The sequence below is a fragment of the Triticum aestivum genome, chromosome 5A (genome assembly GCF_018294505.1).
Source record: "Triticum aestivum cultivar Chinese Spring chromosome 5A, IWGSC CS RefSeq v2.1, whole genome shotgun sequence".
In the NCBI taxonomy this organism is placed as follows: domain Eukaryota; kingdom Viridiplantae; phylum Streptophyta; class Magnoliopsida; order Poales; family Poaceae; genus Triticum; species Triticum aestivum.
Genome location: NC_057806.1, coordinates 592,058,762 through 592,082,568, shown reverse-complemented (window position 1 = coordinate 592,082,568; position 23,807 = coordinate 592,058,762). Strand labels below are relative to the sequence as shown.

The 23,807-nt window shown below is 45.5% G+C and overlaps 1 pseudogene; it reads right to left on the bottom strand.

Annotated features, from left to right (window-relative positions):
* Window positions 1-424: 424 nt before the first annotated feature.
* Window positions 425-23,807, bottom strand: part of LOC123101600 (uncharacterized) — a 24,516-nt pseudogene continuing 1,133 nt past the window's right edge.

The window sequence follows — 23,807 nt, the reverse complement described above, 5'->3', positions numbered from 1 at the left end:
AGGCCTTTGTTTCCGGGACGACCCTGGTGGTGGTAGCGCAATGATCATGTGCAAAATCACGTGTTTTCGATGATACCAGACGACCATGGAATGTGGGCAGCATGGTGGCGTGGATGTCTCGTCCAGTGGCATTGAGTGTTGGCCTGGGTGAAAACCTTCCCTATCTTACTGAAGGCGTACTAAAGATAAAACCTTTCCTATCTTACTGGATGTCTCACCATGCATGGAGGCACAAAAAAAGAGAAAAAGAATCCATGAGCGTTCAGGTTCATATAAAAAAACACAGTACAAAATATAGTACACCAAGCACACTAGCAAATCATGAACACACCGCGATGCTACAGGTACAATGTAGTGACACTTAACATAAACTTCCATGACCATAGGAGATGCCCCAATTCCTGACTGATCTGAACATTTGCACTCAAACTCCCCTAGCAGTGCAATTACCCTTTGTGTGCCCCGGAATCTTGCATAGACTACACTTCACAATCCTTCTTCTGGATGGAGGGGGTGGCATTGGGCCGGCAGTATCTTTGTGAGCATGGCATGGGCCATCCTCGTAGTGCCTTTTAGCTTTCTTAGCCACAATATAATCCATACGACTCTTTGGACGAAGGGAGCTAGGACGTCCTTTAGACAGCACACGTTGTGGAGGAAGCAGTTGGGTTTCTGACCCAACATTAGTTATGGTATGCCGGACAGGATTTGCTTGTTCGGCGATAGTATCAACAAGCATATCTGAAGCCTTCTTACTTGCAATTTGTTCTTTTGCCTCGCATATCGCTGCGAACGCCGTTTGGAATGACTCAGACCCGGACTCTGCCTCCTTGATAAGGTCCATAGCAGCCACATACAGAACATTTCTTCTATACGTAATTTGAGAAGATAGCTCCCCCAATTCACCCTCATTTGCGAGGTGCAGCGGCCTTGATTCCCTTGCCCATAAAGTCCATCGTTTGACTACATTCCTTGATGGAATCTTGCCAATATTGTTCTGAACTAAGACCTGAAAAAAATAAATTTGTGAGTCAGATGTGCAATCATTACTATAGTGCTGTATAAATGAGATTGAGACGCATGACATAGGACCTTTAATGAATGGCAGCACAGCAATCCGACATGATCAAAAAATCCACAATCACATGTGACAAGATCCCAACCGTCCTCCACTTTGACAGTGAATATTTTTTTGTCATAATCAGTTAAGGCTAGTTGCGGCGACAACTTGACCTTGTAGACATGACCAGGCTTGGAATGGCGTGCATCAAAAGAGCCAGATCTAAAAAGTTCGTGTGGAATTTTTTCGTACAATGCCTTCGTGTACACAGCCGCTGCATCTATCTCGATAGTAGAGCCAATTACAAGCCGTCTGCGTGTCTGTTATTCAGTAGAATAAGTATATAAATGCGTGAGATAAAATAAAATGATATCAGATAGTAGCTTGATTATTAATCATGCTATATGAAAAAAAATACATGCATGATCTTTTATACCTGCTTGCTGACATAGTTTGCCTCGTCCTCTGTCTGGCTCCTGGATTCAAGCAATTTGTTGTACTGCTTAACGAACAAGTGCATTGGGGATGATCTGCTGATGAACTTTTTCAAGAGATGATTCGCACTCTCGCTCCGTTGCGTGCTGGTCATTCCGGCACAGAAAGTGCCCATGAAGTATGGCATTGCCCACATGTCCCTCCATTTGAAAATCCTGCGAAGGTACTTGTTCCCTTGAAGCTTGTATTTTTTAATCAATTGATGCCACCTCCGCTCAAATGATTCTACATCCGTCTCTTCATTTACTATCGCGTGGAATTCCTTCTTGAAGACAGAATGTTTGCTGTACACATGTCCAATTTTCTCTTTCAACACCTTTAACACATGCCATCTGCACCATCTGTGATGGGTGTGGGGCATTGTAGTTTGTAAAGCATTTTGCATAGCTTTGCATTGATCTATAGGAGTACAAAAGAAAAGTGATCAAACTAAGGCGAACATATAATAGCATATGTATAACCTGATAACCTACGACAATGTATGAAGACAACTTTTATAATCTGGCCTGTCAATATAGTAGTAGGATGTTTCCCATCCATCAAGTCAATAAAATTTCTGAATTCCCACTCAAATGTAGGAGTCTTTTCATCAACCATGAGGATGCCACCAAAAATAATAGACTGGAAATGGTTATTGACACCAACAAAAAGCCCAAATGGCATGTTATACAGGTTGGTCCTGTAAGTGGTATCGAAAGTAACCACCTCACCAAAATGTGCATAATCTAGACGGTTTTTACCATTACACCATATTACTGTTTTCACCTTGCTTACACCGTCTACTTGCACGCAAACTTTGAAGTCCGGATCTTTGGCACTCATATCCTGAAGTATACTAGTGGTTTTGGCCATATCATCGGCGATAGAATCATGAGCTATGCTTGCACAAAGTGTTCTCAGTGTCTGCTTTCTAAAAGGCACGCCTAGAGAAGATCCAAGACCTGACCCTAATATGTTGTATATCTGATCAAATCTGATGTTGTTCTCCCTGAGGTTACGAATAAAATCCTTTGCTAAAGGACTTATGACGCTATGTGATTTCCACTGTTTTTTCTCACCACACTTCACAAATAGTGGGTTATTGTGCTTGTTAATGAAAACGGTCACATACCATCCATGGTCGTCAGTTCGATGTAGTCTTATACGAGCTTCACAACCAGTGCGGCATGTTGTTGTGTTTGGCCTTTCTTCTTTGCCCTGTGTTAATGGTAACGACACAGAGTCATAGGCAGAAAAAAGTAGTATGAACCACTAAACCGACCGAGACCATACAAACAATTAAGTTTAAAATGATGCATACCACGCACTGGCAAACGATGTCCTGCATTGTTCTGTATTTTTTGCTATTAGTGCTACTCTTTCCATAGCGAATACCAAAGCCACACTCCCAAGAGAACATGTTGTAGAAATCATAAGCTTCATCCTTTGAATCAAAAATTGTTCCAACACTTGGAACAAAAACATCTGCATCGCCCCTAAAAGCAGCGCGTTCCACACACTTCTGGAACGGACTTTTTACTGAAGGGGCAATTCTGTAGTCCAGTCCTTCAAACGCTTCCCGCTTACTACAAGTTGCGGCAAAAGAGTTAAAGAGTAGTTTACAATAACGTATTCATCCAGCAAAAATGTAGAGAAACAAAACAACCTTGGAGTATTAAAAACATGACCTTCTTGCACCGTGCACTTAAAAAAGACTCTGCTAAAAAATATTATTTTAACATGTTTTTTGGCATATTATGCTTAAAAAACTGCTAAACCTGTATTTTTAGTGAACAAATAAGTTTTTGCCAAGAACATCCTGATGTACCCAAGAAATTTATGAAGTTTGACGGCGGCAAAATACAGTCTAAAGATAGTACCCATGAAAAAAAACTAGCTGGTATCTACACACAACACCTGGAGTTTGCTGATGGTTCACACTAATGAACTACTTAACAACAAAACGACACTTGCCAGTTCATATATTATGCCGTAATCACCATCGTACAACATAGAAAAGAAACTTCTAACAATAGTTAAACAATCGCAGTAGAAAAATAAATCAAAATGTACTACCTTTTCCGCTTCGGTGCCGATCTTCCAAATTGCAGTTCTGAAAACTCTGGATTCGTTGTGATTGAGTCAACAACACCACAGCCAGGATTAGAACAAGCTGATAGCTCGGTGCCGCCTTTGTTTGATCTGCAAGGAGGGGGTCGCAGGTGTTTGAGTCATTTTTTCAGGGAAAAAAAACTAAGTGTGCAAATCAAACATGAGACATCATCTTTATGATGGCTACTGAACGGGGTAAATACCTGTTAGAGAGCGCATCCATGCTGGCAGGAGTTAGAGCAACGGCCATGTGCTGTCGGTCTACAGAGGTGTCTTCTTCGCGGCCATGGATGGAGCTCTCATGCTGCGAGCAAAGGGGTTGTGGGGCAAAATGGGCTCCTCATCCGCAATATGTAGCAACCTGGAAGATGAACATTATCACAGATGAATGAGCAGAGGATTGCTTTTTTTATTCATCGGGCATTGGCCCATGTGCTAAAGTGTTTGGATAGGTGTGCCATCCATCATTACGAAGGAAAGAAAAATAGCCTCTGGAGGCCTAGGGGTGTGCAGGCTAATCGGTTGCAATCAGAGAGACTAATGAGGCCTTGGGCTGATTGGGCCTTAATCGGTTCTTTTTGAATTCAAATGGTACACGCATCCACATGCAACAAGGCTGGGCGATCCTACGGCGTGGACCATGAGTTCGGCCGAACCATGGTCCAGAATCTCGCCTCTCAAGCCGGAGCTGCCGAAGGCCACATAGATGACGAAGCCGGGGGCTGTTCGTCGAGCCAGGCGAGGTCCTCGGGCAAGAAGTGTCTGACCGGCCTCGGCGTGGGCGCCACCAGCGGGCCGAGAGGCAGAGCGTTCGGGAGGAGGGCCAGAGCGTCGGGCTCCAACTCCATGGAAGTGTTGCAGATGACCACCTCGGCGAGTGGCCATCGACAGGTTGGTCTTGAGGATGTTCTGGATGTTGTTTCTGCGCCTCTCAGGGGTGCTGGTGCTGGCCAGGATGACCCAGGGGATCTCCGACGCGTCGATGGGCGGCACCATTTGGATCTTCCCCTCCCCCTTTACATTCCCTAAATAGACTCCATATTCTCAGTCAATCTTTGTCAATCTTAACCATATGAAGAAGGCAAACAAGTGCCATGGAAATGTTTGATTTGTTCTTACCACTTCAATCGAGCACACCATCCTCTATCAATCTCGGGAGGTTCATCCTCAGAGCAAACACGGCCGCGAAGTAGGTCGAGAACGAGGAAACACGGGCGCCCGCTGCGGTGGCCACCTACAGCGCCCAGCTCATGGACACATCCACGATCACCCACCTAATCTTCCTGGATCGGATCATCTCCTCGAGGCGGCCGGACATGGCGGCCGGCAGGTCCTCGACAAACTTGCTGATGTCGGCGTGGTCGTCTCCGGGGCCCAGGCTGTCCGGAACGGTGAGCATGTGGATCCCATTAGGAATTGCTCCCTTCTCTGCCATTGCTTCCATGACGAGGTCGTGGTTGAACTCGGTGTTCACGAAGTCCACCTCGAGGCGGTGCTCGGCGAGCTTGCGAGACAGCTCCATGAGCGGGATGACATGGCCCTGCGCGGGGAAGGGTAGCACCATGACACGAGCTTGAGTAGCAGCACCAGCGGCCATTGAGTCCAGGTTGTCTAGGATAGTGTTTGGGCTCAAGAAGTTTGCAAGTTCAAATATGGACACTCCGTGTGGAAAGAGGAAGAAAATCTTATACGACCGGGTCGTATACTTCTGATCTGGAGACCCACTCCATTGGGTGACACCTGGCAGTACGGATCTCGAAGCAGCAAGGTAGCTTCTTCTCTGAAAGTTTGAATCCAAGTTGTGAAATCCGGATTGCCACTGCCGGCCGCCGGTACAGCCGCACACCTCGACGCCGGCGCGGATTTTCCCCTGGTCACAACACGTTGGATGCTTGCTCTCGTCGTTCGCGACCATACTCCTCAACGCCGGCACAATTACGGCGCTTGCTCCTGTCGGTCGCGGCCAGTATTCTGGACGCCGGCGCAACTCTCCTACTCGCCGAGGCCTCAAGGATGCAGCAGCAACTGAACCTGGAGGGAACACATATATTTGCGGTGGTGCTGTAGAACAAGGCCATCTCCTGATCTCCGACATCCACAAGAAAAAGCACAAACCGGCCAACGACCGGTGTTGCTAATCTCCGGTGAGAAACCAACGGGCATCCTCAAGAGAAACTTTTAGCTTGTCGCCTATCTCCGGTGAGATTCGCAGGCTGAAGACCCTCACAACCCCCACCTGCGTTGGTATATAAAAATAATCCTGCCGTGCCAAAGGAAGCTCGCCGCCGTGCGGAATTCTAATCGACATGGGGATTTCGTAGTGGGGAAGAAGACTTTGTTTTTTCTTTTTTGCTTTGAGATTTGTAAATCCACCTGTCAGCTAGTCGATGGGGTCTCCTGAGATGAACGTATGACCAGGTCATACAAGATTTTCGTCAGTGCTTGCGTATTAGAGGGCGTGCACAAAATTATTTGATGTTCGTCAGTGCTTGCGTCAGCAGATTCCAAGTCTGTTGACCATATGCTTATCTTTAATTATGCCCAAGAGATTACCTTGAAAATACTTTTCGGGAAAAACTTCCTGACTATTCATCATCATGGCAGTAGAATGAACACAAGAAATAAAAAAATTACATCAAGATCCGTAGACGACACAACGACGACTACAAGCACATGTGAGTCAAAGGCATACTGTCATTATCATCCCTGCCTCGCCGGAGCCAGGCATAACCTTTTGTATTAGACAATTGGAAATTCGTCGTGCTAAGACCCCATAGGACGAGCGCACCAGAACAACAACTACCGCCGATGAAGAGTAGCATAGATCGGAAGGATCCAACCTGAAGACACATTGACGTAGACGAACAAGGACTAAATCCGAGTGGATCCATCAGACAACCACTGACTAAATCCCGCGAGATCCACCAGAGACACATCTCCACACGCCCTCTGACGATGCTAGATGCACCACAGGGATGGTGGCTAGGCGGGGAGAAACTTATTCCATCTTCAAGGAGCCGCCGCCGTCTCGTCCTCCTGAACATAACACAAACCCTAGTAGAACTCAAAGAAACATATAAAAACGAAGCCCTCCCGTCGGCAAGAACCGGGATCCACCTGTTCGGCAGCACCGTCGACGGGAGGCAGAAACTGTCTCGACGAGGCCCTCTTTTGAAGTGGTGTGTGTGGGGTATCGTGTGTGTGCTGATCAGTGGTTGTGATGGTTTTCACCCAGTTTCCCATGATTAACTCGAAAGAAAAATAAGAAAAAGAAGAAGAAGAAGAAGAAGAAGAGAACGAGAGAGAGAGAGAGAGAGGGACGTAACGATTTCTAAATCACTTCCAAGAAACCGTCCGAGAAGACTTTAGGGCTAGCTGTAAAAGTGATGAGAAAATCTTGATCTTATGGCCATGGTCAGTAGTTAGTCATGCAGTCACCCTCTAAAAGCAATTAGAGTTAGACCAAGCAGCAACATAAAAGCTTGTTCCCTTGCGCTTTCGAACGGCTGCCTAGAGAGGTTAAATTTCACAATAGCTAATTCATCTGCTCTGTTAATTGTACAAAATTATAGGTATGATATAGATAGCTTGTCGGGTGTGATCGACACGTGTAGTTTCATGTTCTGTTCTTCTTTTGGCATTCCTAACCATTATAAGCAGTCGCCGATTCAAAGGAGCTTCAAAATGTTAGCTCTAAGAAGGCTGAGCAGCGCCAAATTGGATGCTTTCGTTTAGGTGTAGTCCGCTAACCTCTCAATCGGCTTAGGGCATCCGATGACATCAAATGTCCATGGGCAGCAGTCCCAGCCATGCAACCGTGGACACCAAAATGGGAAGAAAATCCTATGCGACCTGGGTCGCACACATCGATCGTGAGACCCTCTCCAGCATAGGACACGTGGCAAAACTAAATCTCAAAGCACGTAGCCGGCGCCGTCCCCGCTGCCTTTGCTGCTCTGCCCGGCGTTCCTTGGTGCCCTTGAAGCCCGCCCTTGAGGCGCTTCTCCGGCTCGCTCGCCGCGGCCGCGACGGCCGCCACCGCCGCCCCAGCTGCTCTCCTCCGTCGTCCACGACCGCCCTCCTCGGCGCCCCAGCATCTCGTCCTGCTCGTTGCGTAGCTCCCCAGCGGCGCTCTGCTCCGTCCATGGCCACCGGCCAGCTCCTCTGCTCCGTTGATGTCCTACAAGATACATGGTGATAGAATGGTGTGACCGAGGGATGGAAGGAATTGGATTATAGATAATTAATTGGAATTGGAGAATTAATTGACTTGCCTTGCCAAGTGTCCTATGCTGGAGAGGGTCTCACGGTCTATGCGTGTGACCTAGGTTGCATAAGATTTTCTTCCCACCAAATGCCACCCCTCAGTTCTCTTTATACTGAAGCTACTGAAGATAATCAAAGATAAGCAGCTCAATTCTTTCATAGATAAATTTTCCAATGCACCAACAATTAAAATATAAACATTACAATCGAAACATTAGGTTTTGAAATAAAATAGGTTAATTTTGAATTCAAATTATCCAAATCGTCCTCATTATCACTGTTTCATTGTCATCTTCGTCCTCATCTAACGAAGACGAATATATGAACTCAGCTCGCCTGAATCCATTGTGTTTCCCACTCAAAATAGAGTTCGGCTATAGTATGACACCTCACGTGCAATCTTTGTCCTGACGCATCAGTTCGAACCATTCGTGGGGCATTGTACCGGGATTGAAAAGAAACGTCGCGCGTGCTGTAATTTTACTCAAAAATATGATAAAGATATTCTAGAGAAAACATAAAATTTTATTTTGATATATCGAAGGACATTCTTTTTTTGATAAAGAATACTTTTATTAACTCAAAAATACCAAAACGCCATAGGACAATCTTCTTGTAGCAATTCTCAAGATGAAAAATAATCATTCTAACACGAAGGCAGATCATGACTTGCTCACCACTTCACTATATATAAAACTAAATCTAAGCCGTTTGAGTTTTATTTTTTGTATTTGTCGATGTAGATGTTTGGATCCGTCCGATGTATCGGTGTCATGATTCACGCAATGACAGGATGCCTGCTCTCCCATCGGGATCCCTGCTCTCCTAGCAAATTCACAAGCTTGAGAAGGTACCCATGCGAGGACCCACCCTCTGCAATGCTCGCACATGCGAGTTCCTTCCACGTGTCCGCCTTCGCCTTGACCCTCTCGTCACCGAGCAGCCGCGCCACCTTGCTCTCGATCTCCTCCTTCGCCACGACCCCTCGCTCGTCTCAGCGAACCTTCATGCCGGTGCCCCACACATTGCACACTGCTACCTCTCGAGCACTGCGTTGGTTTTCCCTTAAAGAGGAAAGGGTGATGCAGCAAAGTAGCGTAAGTATTTTTTTCGGTTTTTAAGAACCAAGATATCAATCCAGCAGGAGGCCACGCACGAGTCCCTCGCACCTACACAAACAAATAAAATCCTCGCAACCAATGCAATAAAGGGGTTGTGAATCCCTTCACGGTCACTTACGAAAGTGAGTTCCGATAGATATGATAAGATGATATTTTTGGTATTTTTATGATAAAGGTGCAAAGTAAATAAAGCAAAATAAAAACGGCAAAAGAAATAGCTTGTTGACGGAAGATTAATCTGATACAAAATAGACCCAGGGCCATAGGTTTCACTAGTGGCTTCTCTCGAGAGCGTAAGTATTATGGTGGGTAAACAAATTACTGTTGAGCAATTGACAGAATTAAGCATAGTTATGAGAATATCTAGGTATGATCATGTATATAGGCATCACATCAGAGACAAGTAGACCGACTCCTACCTGCATCTACTACTGTTACTCCACAGATCGACCGCTATCCAGCATGAATCTAGAGTATTAAGTTCAAAAGAATAGAGTAACGCCTTAAGTAAGATGACATGATGTAGAGGGATAAACTCATGCAATATGATATAAACCCCATCTTGTTATCCTCGATGGCAACAATATAATACGTGCCTTGCTGCCCCTACTGTCACTGGGAAAGGAAACCGTAAGATTGAACCCAAATCTAAGCACTTCTCCCATTGCAAGAAAGATCAATCTAGTAGGCCAAACCAAACTGATAATTCGAAGAGACTTGCAAAGATAACCAATCATACGTAAAAGAATTCAGAGAAGATTCAAATATTTTTCATATATAAACTTGATCATAAACCCACAATTCATCGATCTCAACAAAAACACCGCAAAAGAAGATTACATCGAATAGATCTCCACAAGAGAGGGGGAGAACATTGTATTGAGATCCAAAAAGAGAGAAGAAGCCATCTAGCAAATAACTATGGACCCAAAGGTCTGAAGTAAACTACTCACACATCATCGGAGAGGCTATGATGTTGATGTAGAAGCCCTCCGTGATTGATGCCCCCCGGCGGAGCTCCGGAAAAGGCCCCAAGATGGGATCACATGGGTACAGAAGGTTGCGGCGGTGGAATTAGGTTTTTGGCTCCGTATCTGGTAGTTTGGGGGTACGTAGGTATATATAGGAGGAAGGAGTACGTCGGTGGAGCAATGTGGGCCCCTCGAGGGTGGAGGGCGCGCCTAGGGGGGGGGGGGGGTAGGCGCGCCCCCTACCTCGTGCCTTCCTGGTTGCTTTCTTGACGCAGGGTCCAAGTCCTCTGGATCACGTTCGTTCCAAAAATCACGTTCCCGAAGGTTTCATCCCGTTTGGACTCCGTTTGATATTCTTTTTCTGTGAAACTCTGAAGTAGGCAAAAAACGACAATTCTGGGTTGGGCCTCCGGTTAGTAGGTTAGTCCCAAAAATAATATAAAAGTGTATAATAAAGCCCAATAATGTCCAAAACAGAATATAATATAGCATGGAACAATAAAAAATTATAGATACGTCGGAGACGTATCAAGCATCCCCAAGCTTAATTCCGGCTCGTCCTCGAGTAGGTAAATGATAAAAACAGAATTTTTGATGTGGAATGCTACTTGGCATAATTTCAATGTAATTCTCTTAATTGTGGTATGAGTATTCAGATCTGAAAGATTCAAGACAAAAGTTTAATATTGACATAAAAATAATAATATTTCAAGCATACTAACTAATCAAGTATGTCTTCTCAAAATAACATGGCCAAAGAAAGTTATCCCTACAAAATCATATAGTCTGGCTATGCTCTATCTTCACCACACAAAGTACTTAAATCATGCACAACCCCGATGACAAGCCAAGCAATTGTTTCATAGTTTTGGTGTTCTCAAACTTTTTCAATCTTCACACAATACATGAGCATGAGCATGGACATAGCACTATATGTGGAATAGAATGGTGGTTGTGGAGAAGACAAAAAGGGAGAAGATAGTCTCACATCAACTAGGCGTATCAACGGGCTATGGAGAAGCCCATCAATACATATTAATGTGAGTGAGTAGGGATTGCCATGCAACGGATGCACTAGAGTTATGAGTATATGAAAGCTCAACAAAACGAACTAAGTGGGTGTGCATCCAACTCGCTTGCTCATGAAGACCTAGGGCATTTTGAGGAAGCCCATCATTGGAATATACAAGCCAAGTTCTATAATGAAAAATTCCCACTAGTATATGAAAGTGATATCATAGGAGACTCTCTATAATGAAGATCATGGTGCTACTTTGAAGCACAAGTGTGGTAAAAGGATAGTAGCATTGTCCCTTCTCTCTTTTTCTCTCATTTTTTTATTTGGGCTTTTTCTCTCTCTTTTTATGGCCTCTTTTTTTAGTCCGGAGTCTCATCCCGACTTGTGGGGGAATCATAGTCTCCATCATCCTTTCCTCACTTGGGACAATGCTCTAAAAATGATGATCATCACACTTTTATTTACTTACAACTCAACAATTACAACTCAATACTTAGAAAAAAAATATGACTCTATGTGAATGCCTCCGGTGGTGCACCGGGATATGCAATGAATCAAGAGTGACATGTATGAAAGAATTATGAACGGTGGCTTTGCCACCAATACCATGTCAACTACATGATCATGCAAAGCAATATGACAATGATGGAGCGTGTCATAATAAACGGAAGGTGGTAAGTTGCATGGTAATATATCTCGGAATGGCTATGGAAATGCCATGATAGGTAGGTATGGTGGCTGTTTTGAGGAAGGTATTTGGTGGGTTTATGATACCGGCGAAAAGTGCGCGGTATTAGAGAGACTAGCAATGGTGGAAGGAAGAAAGTGCGTATAATCCATGGACTCAACAATAGTCATAAAGAACTCATATAATCATTCCAAAAATCTACAAGTTATCGAAGAAAAGTATTACGCACATGCTCCTAGGGGGATAGATTGAAAAGACCATCGCTCGTCCCGACCGCCACTCATAAGGAAGACAATCAATAAATAAATCATGCTCCGACTTCATCACATAACGGTTCACCATACGTGCATGCCACGGGAATCACAAACTTTAACACAAGTATTTCTCAAATTTAAAACTACTCAACTAGCATGACTCTAATATCACCATCTCCATATCTCAAAACAATTGTCAAGTATCAAACTTCTCATAGTATTCAACACACTTCATAAGAATTTTTTTACTAATCTTGAATGCCTATCATGATTAAAGCAAATTACCACGATGTTTTGTAGGACTCTCAAAATAATCTCAGTGAAGCATGAGAGAACAATTGTTTCTATAAAACAAATCCACCACCATGCTCTAAAAGATATAAGTGAAGCACTAGAGCAAAAACTATATAGCTCGAAAGATATTGAAGCACATAGAGTATTCTAATAATTTTCAAATCATGTGAGTCTCTCTAAAAAGATGTGTACAGCAAGGATGATTGTGGTAAACTAACAAATAAAGACTCAAATAATACAAGATGCTCCAATAAAAACACATATCATGTGGTGAATAAAAATATAGCTCCAAGTAAAGTTACCGATGGAAGTAGACGAAAGAGGGGATGCCTTCCAGGGCATCCCCAAGCTTTGGCTTTTAGGTGTCCTTATATTATCTTGGGGTGCCATGAGCATCCCCAAGCTTAGTCTCTTGCCACTTCTTGTTCCGTAATCCATCAAATCTTTTACCCAAAACTTGAAAACTTCACAACACAAAACTTAAAGTAGAAAATCTTGTGAGCTTCGTTAGCGAAAGAAAAGAAAACACCACTTCAAGGTACTTTAATGAACTAATTCTTTATTTATATTGATGTTAAACCTACTGTATTCCAACTTCTCTATGGTTTATAAATTATTTTACTAGCCATAGATTCATCAAAATAAGCAAACAACACACGAAAAACAGAATCTGTCAAAAAAAAGAACAGTCTGTAGTAATCTGTAGCTAACGCACGTTATGGAACCCCAAAAATTCTAAAATAAATTGCTGGACGTGAGGAATTTATCTATTAATAGTCTTCAAAAATAATTAACTAAATAGCACCTTCCAAATAAAAATAACAGCAGTTCTCGTAAGCGCTAAAGTTTCTGTTTTTTACAGCAAGATTAAAAAGACTTTCCCCATGTCTTCCCAACGGTTCTATTTGGCACAGACACTATGTCACATCCTAGTTAGCCATGCATTAGAGTGTTGCATCATGTCTACTTTTCATCAGAAACTTGAAATGGGGATGACAGAACCCCCAGTCCCCTCTGAAACCAACTAGGGTTTACTAAAAAAACTTTTCAATGAACCTGAAATGCCCTTCTAAAATGCCCATCATTTTTGTCTTGGTTCAGAACCTCTGCCAAAAGTGGTGCACATTTTCCTAGGCCATCTTAGGGTTTTTGAATTAAATCATAAATATTTGAATTTGGGCATTTAAAATTATATAAAATATTTAAATGCTCAAATATCTCCAAACTAAAATGTTTCATGTTGGAAATAATCCAACTATGGACCAGGAGTAATTTGGTGATTTTAGGAGTTGCCCAAGTATTTTATTTAATTCAACAAAGTTGCAGAAGTATTAAAAAGGAAGAGAAACAGAAAGAAAAAGGAAAAACTTACCTGGCGCCACCACAGGCCCACCAGCCAGCCCACCTGGCCGGCCCAGCCCGGCCACCGCTCCAGCGAGCTGCTTGGCTTGCCAGGCAGGCAGCCAAGGTGCTCGACGGCGGCACCGCAGCTCGCCACGCAGCTGCACGCCGCCCTGCCTCCACCTCTCGCCGCCCTGATGGCCTGGACGAGCTCCACGTCGCGCCCCGACCCTCCTGGACACCTCCATTCGCCCCCAGTTCCTCTCCCTCGCGCTCCCACGCCATGGCCGACGCCACCGTCGCCGCACCGCCGCCGTAGCCGTGCTCCCCGTCGTCTCCACGCTGCGCCACCCTGTCCAGAAGCTCCGCCGTCCTCTACTTCTTCGAGCTAGCCGAGCCCCGAGCGCTCGCGTGCCCCGAAGCCGCCGCACCGACCTCGCCCGAGCTCACGGTCGCCGGAGATCCCCTTCAACGCCGTCGCCGCCTCAGCTCGTCCCCGACCTCGCCGGTGGCCTCTACGGGAGCGCTGTGAGCCTAGCTACTCCTCCGACCCTCTCTCTCTCATTCCTGAGCCGTGTAGCCACCGCACGAGGATCACACGCCCGCACCGCCGCGGATCTCGTCGCCGACGTGCTTCCGGCCACACTCCGGCCACAAGATGGTGTCCATCTTACTCACCGAGTCCCGCAGCACCTAGCTAGCCACTCCACGAGCCTCACCGACCCCTCTAGCGCCAAGTTCATCTTCGACCGAACCCCGGTGGCCGCCAAAGTCGTCGCCGGCGCCAACTCCGGCCACCCCGACTCCAACGGACTCCGCCAAGAGCTGCGGTTTGTCCTCAGCTCCACTCCGGTGGTCTCCGCGGGCCATTTGGTGGCCGAAATGGCCAAAACCACTCCCGCCGCCGCGTCGGGCTCGCCGGCGGCTAAACGCCGGCGTCGCTGGCTTTGACTTTGACCACGGGTGGGCCCTGGTTGACTCCCCTGAGTCAATGACAGGTGGGGCCCAGCCCTGTTAATTAAACAGGATTAGTTTTAATTAAATTTTAATTAAAATAATCACCCTGACATGCGGGACCCACTGTCAGGTTTGACCCAGACCTGTTCCGTTGACCTGCTGACGTCACACTGACGTCAGGCTGACGCAGTAATTGATTTTCTGGATTTAATTTAAATCAGGAAATTCCAGAATATAATTTAAACTTCAAAAATTCATAACTTTTATTCTGTAACTCCAAATTGGACAAATTATATATGAAAAATGATCAGAAAAATCCAATCTATCCATCTGTACTATTTTCATGCATGATCAAACAAGTTAAAGTGATGTTTCAAGCAGAACAAGGAAAAGCACTTTAAAAGGCCATGTTTGAGTTTGAAATTTGAATCTTTGATTCAAATTTGTTCAAACCCTTCTGGTTTTAGTTGCATTAGCCCAACACACTCATATTGCCATGTTTCATGCATGCATCATTTTGCTGCACATTGTTTGGTGATGGTTGTGTATCGATGTCCTTTGCGACAGGTTCTGCCTCCGAGGAGTACCGTGATTACCCTAACGAAGAACTGTATCAGTGCATCGAACCATCAGGCAAGCAACCAACCATTTGATCATATCGATACAATCCCATGTTCTCGCTCCTGCTCTCTTTTACTGCATTAAGACAACGCGTTTCAAACTGCTGTGTGCTACAATAGTTGAACCCATTTCCTCTGCATGACCTGTCATTGCCACAGTAACTAGATGAAACCCACTAGCATGTGTAGGAGTTGATTGAGCCATATGTATGTGTTGTTCCTACCTTGCTATGCCTGCTATGCTTAGAGTCGTGTCAGGTCTGGTTCATCTGGGTGATGGCTAGAGTGAAATGATTATGTCGGAAATGAGAGTGGTGTGGTGAACACGATTTGGTAAAGGTATCGATGAGAGGCCATGTAGGAGTACATGGTGGGTTGTTTCATTGAAGCCGACCTTAAGCACTGAGATCTGTATGTGTGATTTAAGAATCAGCTACTACCATGCATTGGGCCCGAAACCAATGGACCCTCTCGGCTTCTTATTCACCCTAGTTCTCCGTCCAGGAGTTGCAAGTAGTTTCTGGTGTTTGTAGCCTACTGGAAGCCGTGGACAGCGCTGACCGTAGGGGTGGGCTGTGATGCGGTAGGTACGTGGCCGGGTGTACCGAATACCCGTTAGGTATCTCGAGAACCCTGTTCACATCGTTCGGGGCCGTATGGGAAACCTCGGCCGGACTCCCTGCGGATGGAACCTGAATAGGCGATAAACCTGGACTGGAGGCTTAGGTGATTAGGTAGGTCGTGGCCGACACCCACGTTGGGCTTCCGCTTGAAGGTTGCCGAGTACATGTCGTGTAAACGACGGTAAGTGGTGAGAGCGTGTATGAAGAAGTGCACCCCTGCAGGGTTAACATGATCTATTTGAATAGCCGCGTCCGCGGTAAAGGACTACTTGGTTGCCTATACAGTTCATAGACAAGTAAATGGAAACTACTAAAAGCCTCAAGATAAGTGTGAGTGCCGAGGATGGCTCTTCCGTAGGAAGACGGAGGTGGATCCTCGGTAGTGTATTGAAGTGGTGAGTAGTGGACTCGTGTGCGCAAAACCATTTCAAGTTGGAGTATCGTAGGATAGTCTAGCCAAGAGTCAAAGCTGGCTTGCTGCAATAACTCCACCAACCCTTCTTGATAATATGCATGTATATAGGATCTGATGTAAGTCTTGCTGAGTACCTTTGTACTCATGTTGCTATAATCTACATTTTACAGAAGACGCTGCAACCCCTTCTGATGGGTTCTATGTAGACGTTGACATCAACGAGTAGGCTAAAGACCCAGGTGGTGACCCTGAGCTTGTGAAGGACCTTGTAGTATAGCTAGGCTTTCCAAGCCTCTTTTATTTTACTAGTTGTCTGTACTCAGACAAGTTACTTCCGCTGCTGGTTTGTATGACTGTATGACTTGTATGTTGGGTCGTGAGACCCGTACCTTTGTGTATGATATGTATGGCTCCCTGAGCCTTAAATAAAGTACTTGTGTCGTAGAGTCATGTTGTGATGCTTCGTTGTATTTGCACATATCGAGCATATTGTGTGTATGATTGAAATGCTTGGTATGTGTGGGATCTGACTATCTAGTTGTTTATCTTTAGTAGCCTCTCTTACCGGGAAATGTCTCCTAGTGTTACCGCTGAGCCATGGTAGCTTGCTACTGCTCTGGAACACTTAGGCTGGCCGGCATGTGTCCTTCTTCGTTCCTGTGTCTGTTCCTTCGGGGAAATGTCACGCTTTGAGTACCGGAGTCCTGTTAGCCCGCTACAGCCCGGTTTACCGGAGTCCTGCTAGCCCAGTGCTATAGCCCGGACCCACTTGCTGATGACCGACACGTTCGAAGCTGGGTCATGGATGCCTGTCCCTGTAAGTCTGTGCCACTTTGGGTTTACGACTAGTCATGTCAGCCCGGGCTCTTTATCATATGGATGCTAGCGACACTATCATATACGTGAGCCAAAAGGCGCAAACGGTCCCGGGAAAAGGTAAGACGACACCCGTGGGAATACCGTGCGTGAGGCCGCAAAGTGATATGAGGTGTTACCAGCTAGATCGATGTGACATCGAGTCGGGGTCCTGACAGTTTAAATTTCATTTAAACCTGAAATGGGGATTGACTAAACCCTAGCACCAAATGAATTCAACTAGGGTCAAAATAAAATCTTTTTCATTAAACCCAAAATGCCCTCTAAAAATGTTCAACATTTCTGGTTAGAGGTGAAAGCATCTACCAAAAATGATTTATATTTTTGCAGGACATATTGGGCTCTGAATTAAATCATACTCTATTTGCATTTGGGCATTTAAATGCTATAAAATATTCTAAATGCCCAAATAATTCTGAAAATAAGTGTGGGCTGTTGGAAATAATCTAAATAGAGCCCTTGATTATTCCAGGATTTTTTTAAGATGCCTAAGTATTTTTAATAAAGCCCTACAGTTGCAGAAATAATAGAAAACAGAAAATAGAGGAGAGAGAGAGAACTCACCTGGACCTACCTGGCAGCCCACCTGGCCGGCCCAGCAGGCGGCCTGGCCAACTGGCCCAGCCCACCACCGCAGCCCCTCCGTCGTCTTCCTCCCCTCGCCCCGAAGCAGTTGCGTGCCCGCACGCGAGCGACCGCGGCCACGTCCTCCCGCCACCTCCTGCTTGCCCTCCCTCGTCCTGACCTGCGCCACGGAGACGCCACGCACCCCCTGGCCCCTCTCATTCTCCCTGTGCTCCTCCCCCTCCTCTGTTTCCCTCTCCCGCGAACGGCCGAACGCCATCGTCGCCGCCGTTCGTCACCGCCGCAGCCACAACCACTCCCTCGCTCCCTCTTCGTATCCCCGAGCTCCGCATCATCGTCCTCCTCGTCCACCCCGAGCCAAGCAACCAGGGGAGCGCTGCATCGCCGCCCCGGACGTCTTCTTCAACCTCGGTGCCGGCGATCTCCGTCGCTTGATTCGCCGCATCCAGAGCCTCCCCGGCCCCGCCGTCTGCACCGTCTGACTCGCCGTGAGCCACTTACCTTATCCCCTAACTCCTTGTGCTCGCCCCCGTGCTGTAGCGCCGTTCCCCACGAGCACTGAAGCCACCGTCCGCCATTGCTGCTGCACGCATAGCCTCCATGCCCCTCTGGCCTCACCATGCTGCTCGTGGTGCTCCCCGTGCCTAGCAGGTGCTGCCCAGCCTCTCCTTTTGCTCACCGACGCATCGTAGCGACGCGCCCGTGCATCACCGACCACCACCACCGCCAAAGCTCGTCGCCGGCGCCTTTTCCGGCGACCCCGAACCCAACTACCTGCACCACTCGCCGCGGGCCACTCCCAGCTATCCATAGCGCCCAACGGCGCCCCGAACGGTGCCCTGTACGTGAAACCCGCACCTGCACCGCCGCGTTTAGCCTCGCCGGCGGCTAAACGCCGGCGAGTTGACCCCGCCGACCAGGGGGTTTGACCCTTTGACCCCCCCTGTGTCCATGACATGTGGGGCCGGCCTGTTAATTAGGCTAGGATTAGTGTTAACTAAATATTAGTTAGTTTAATAGACACTGACAATGGGCCCCAGGCCGCTAACTGAATTAGATTAGTTAGGTTAGTCACTGACGGATGGGACCCACTGGCCAGGTTTGACCTGGACCAGCCACGTTGACCTGCTGACGCCATAATTCATTTTCTGGAATTATTCTAATTCTAAATATTCAGGAAATTCCAGAAAATGCCTAAAACTTCTAAAATTCATAGAAAATTAACCGTAACTCCAAATTAAATAATTTATATATGAAAAATTATCAGAAAAATTCAAGGAATCCATCTGTACCATTTTCATGCATGTTAGAACAACTTATAGCAGCTGTTTAGCACAAATCAAATAAAGGGCACTTAAATAATCACATATGGAGTTTGAATTTGAATCTTGTATTCAAACCAACTTCATTTAATCTGTTGCTAGTTGCATTGGCTCAAAACACATTCATTTTGCCATGTCATGATCATGCATCATATTGTGCATTGCATTGATTGTGTTCCTTTCTGTGTTGCCGGTATTTGTCCCCTCTCGATAGACGTGATACCGATGATGTGATCGTTGACACTGATGAAGACTCAATGTTATCTTCAGAAGTGCCAGGCAAGCAAAACCCCCTTGTTCATTCCGATACAATCCTACTCTCTCGCTCCTGCTCTCTTTTACTGCATTAGGACAACACCGATTCATCTGTTACTTGCTGCGGTAGCTGAACCCCTTTGTCCTTTGCATGACCTGTCATTGCCACAGTAAATAGATGAAACCCACTAGCATGAGTAGGAGTTGTTTGAGCCCTGATGTGCCTACTCATTCATGTTTGTTTGTCATGCCTGCTATTGCTTAGAGTTGAGTCAGGTCTGATTCATCGGGGATGAATCAGAGGCGTGTGAACCTGTCCTACTGTGTGTGAGCTAAGTGTGTGAACACGATTTGGTAAAGGTAGCGGTGAGAGGCCATGTAGGAGTACATGGTGGGTTGTCTCATTGCAGCCGTCCTCAGGAACTGAGTTCTGTGTTCGTGATCCATGATTCAGCTACTACCATACATTGGGCCCTGAAATATGACCCCGCTCGACTTCTTATTCACCCTAGTCCTCTGTCCAGGAGTTGCAAGTAGTTTCTGGTGTTTGTAGCCTACTGGAGGCCGTGGACAGCGCTGACCGTAGGGGTGGGCTGTGATGCGGTAGGTACGTGGCCGGGTGTACCGAATACCCGTTAGGTATCTCGGGAACCCTGTTCACATCGTTCGGGGCCGTATGGGAAACCTCGGCCGGACTCCCTGCGGATGGAACCTGAATAGGCGATAAACCTGGACTAGAGGCTTAAGTGTTTAGGTAGGTCGTGGTCTACACCCACGTCGGCTTTCGCTTGAAGTCTGCCGAGCACATGTCGTGTGCAGACGCTAAGTGGTGGAAACATGTATGAAGAAGTACACCCCTGTAGGGTTATCATAATCTATTCGAATAGCCGCGTCCGCGGTAAAGGACTACTTGGTTGCCTATACAGTTCATAGACAAGTAAATGGAAACTGCTAAAAGCCTCAAGATAAGTGTGAGTGCCGAGGATGGCTCTTCCGTAGGAAGACAGAGGTGGATCCTCGGTAGTGTATTGAAGTGGTGAGTAGTGGACTCGTGTGCGCAAAACCATTTCAAGTTGGAGTATCGTAGGATAGTCTAGCCAAGAGTCAAAGCTGGCTTGCTGCAATAACTCCACCAACCCTTCTTGATAATATGCATGTATGTAGGATCTGATGTAAGTCTTGCTGAGTACCTTTGTACTCATGTTGCTATAATCTACATTTTTACAGAAGACGCTGCAACCCCTTCTGATGGGTTCTATGTAGACGTTGACATCAACGAGTAGGCTAAAGACCCAGGTGGTGACCCTGAGCTTGTGAAGGACCTTGTAGTATAGCTAGGCTTTCCAAGCCTCTTTTATTTTACTAGTTGTCTGTACTCAGACAAGTTACTTCCGCTGCTGGTTTGTATGACTGTATGACTTGTATGTTGGGTCGTGAGACCCGTACCTTTGTGTATGATATGTATGGCTCCCTGAGCCTTAAATAAAGTACTTGTGTCGTAGAGTCATGTTGTGATGCTTCGTTGTATTTGCACATATCGAGCATATTGTGTGTATGATTGAAATGCTTGGTATGTGTGGGATCTGACTATCTAGTTGTTTATCTTTAGTAGCCTCTCTTACCGGGAAATGTCTCCTAGTGTTACCGCTGAGCCATGGTAGCTTGCTACTGCTCTGGAACACTTAGGCTGGCCGGCATGTGTCCTTCTTCGTTCCTGTGTCTGTTCCTTCGGGGAAATGTCACGCTTTGAGTACCGGAGTCCTGTTAGCCCGCTACAGCCCGGTTTACCGGAGTCCTGCTAGCCCAGTGCTATAGCCCGGACCCACTTGCTGATGACCGACACGTTCGAAGCTGGGTCATGGATGCCTGTCCCTGTAAGTCTGTGCCACTTTGGGTTTACGACTAGTCATGTCAGCCTGGGCTCTTTATCATATGGATGCTAGCGACGCTATCATATACGTGAGCCAAAATGCGCAAACGGTCCCGGGCAAAGGTAAGGCGACACCCGTTGGGATACCGTGCGTGAGGCCGCAAGGTGATATGAGGTGTTACCGGCTAGATCGATGTGACATCGAGTCGGGGTCCTGACACACTAATTAAACACAAAAAACACAACCAAAACAGAGGCTAGATAAATTATTTATTTATTACTAAACAGGAGCAAAAATCAATTAATAAAAATAAAATTGGGTTGCCTCCCAACAAGCACTATCGTTTAACGCCCCTAGCTAGCCATAAAAGCGAAGATAGATCTAGGTATCTTTAGTTGGTAATTCTTCAATGAGACATCTATCACCCTTAGGAGGTGCTTTCTTTTTATTAATTATCAAACTTCTAAGAGTTTCTTTATTTTTATTAATTATCAAACTTCTAGGCACAAAATCGAAAAAATCATTTGTAGCAAATGGTTCCTTAAAGATAGCAAAAAGATTGGGATGAATACTTATAGATTTGACATCCGTAGTTTCCTTGCTAGAGGATACACCCTTATTTTTAGGAACATACATAAGCTTGGCAATTTTAGCTGGAGTACTTGGAGTATTTTTTATGAAAGAAAAAGTGGTTCCCAAGTTGGTAATGATACCCTCAAGTTTATCGATTCTAGTGGAATCCTGATTTATTCTTTCATTAACTATGGGTTCCTTCTCTTTAATATTTTTCAAAGTGACTCCTACTTTAGATCCATATTGATTAATTTGGTTGTGGATCTTTTTATCCAAATTTTCAATTAACTCTACGGTAGAAACTTTATTTTCAATAATTTCAAGTCTTTGCATTACATGCTCCGAAGTTAACATAGTTCCATTAACCAAAAGAGGGGATGAGCCAAACAAATCTATCATAGCATTATAAGAATCAAATGTATGGCTACCCAAGAAATTCCCTCCGGTAATGGTATCAAGGATCTATCTATGCCAAGGAGTAGCGCCTACATAAAAATTGCGGAGAAGAACGGAAGTAGATTGCTTCCTGGTAGATCTATTTTGAGCATTGCAAATTCTATACCAAGCGTCTTTTAGATTTTCTCATTCCCTTTGCTTAAAATTAAGAACTTCATTTTCGGGAGACATCGGAGAAGATAGGGGACTAGCCATAACGACAAGCAAGCGATCCAACACACAAGCAAACAAGAAACGGGCAAAAAGAGGCAAATAGGGAAAGAGAAGGAGGACGGAGAGAGAGGGAAAATAAAACGGCAAGGGTGAAGTGGGGGAGAGGAAAAGGAGAGGAAAATGGCAAATAATGTAATGCGGGAGATAAGGGTTTGTGATGGGTACTTGGTATGTTGACTTTTGCGTAGACTCCCCGGCAACGGCGCCAGAAATCCTTCTTGCTACCTCTTGAGCACTGCGTTGGTTTTCCCTTGAAGAGGAAAGGGTGATGCAGCAAAGTAGCATAAGTATTTCCCTCAGTTTTTGAGAACCAAGGTATCAATCCAGCAGGAGGCCACGTACGAGTCCCTCGCACCTACACAAACAAATAAAATCCTCGCAACCAACGCAATAAAGGGGTTGTCAATCCCTTCACGGTCACTTACGAAAGTGAGATCTGATAGATATGATAAGATAATATTTTTGGTATTTTTATGATAAAGATGCAAAGTAAATAAAGCAAAATAAAAACGGCAAAAGAAATAGCTTGTTGACGGAAGATTAATATGATGAAAAATAGACCCGGGGGCAATAGGTTTCACTAGTGGCTTCTCTCGAAAGCATAAGTATTACGATGGGTAAACAAATTACTGTTGAGAAATTGACAGAATTGAGCATAGTTATGAGAATATCTAGGTATGATCATGTATATAGGCATCACGTCCGAGACAAGTAGACTGACTCCTGCCTGCATCTACTACTATTACTCCACACATCGACCGCTATCCAGCATGCATCTAGAGTATTAAGTTCAAAATAACAGAGTAACACCTTAAGTAAGATGACATGATGTAGAGGGATAAACTCATGCAATATGATATAAACCCCATCTTGTTATCCTCGATGGCAACAATACAATACGTGCCTTGCTGCCCCTACTATCACTTGGAAAGGACACCGCAAGATTGAACCCAAAGCTAAGCACTTCTCCCATTGCAAGAAAGGCCAATCTAGTAGGCCAAACCAAACTGATAATTTGAAGAGACCTGCAAAGATAACCAATCATACGTAAAAGAATTCAGAGAAGATTTAAATATTGTTCATAGATAAACTTGATCATAAACCCACAATGCATCGGTCTCAACAAACTCACCGCAAAAGAAGATTACATCGAATAGATCTCCACATCATTGGAGATCCAAAAAGAGAGAAGAAGCCATCTAGCTAACTACTATGGACCCAAAGGTCTGAAGTAAACTACTCACACATCATCGGAGAGGCTATGGTGTTGATGTAGAAGCCCTTCGTGATCGATGCGCCCTCCAGCGGAGCTCCGGAAAAGGCCCCAAGATGGGATCTCACGGGTACAGAAGGTTGCGGCGGTGGAATTAGGTTTTTGTCTCCGTATATAGTAGTTTGGGGGTACGTAGGTATATATAGGAGGAAGGAGTACGTCGGTGGAG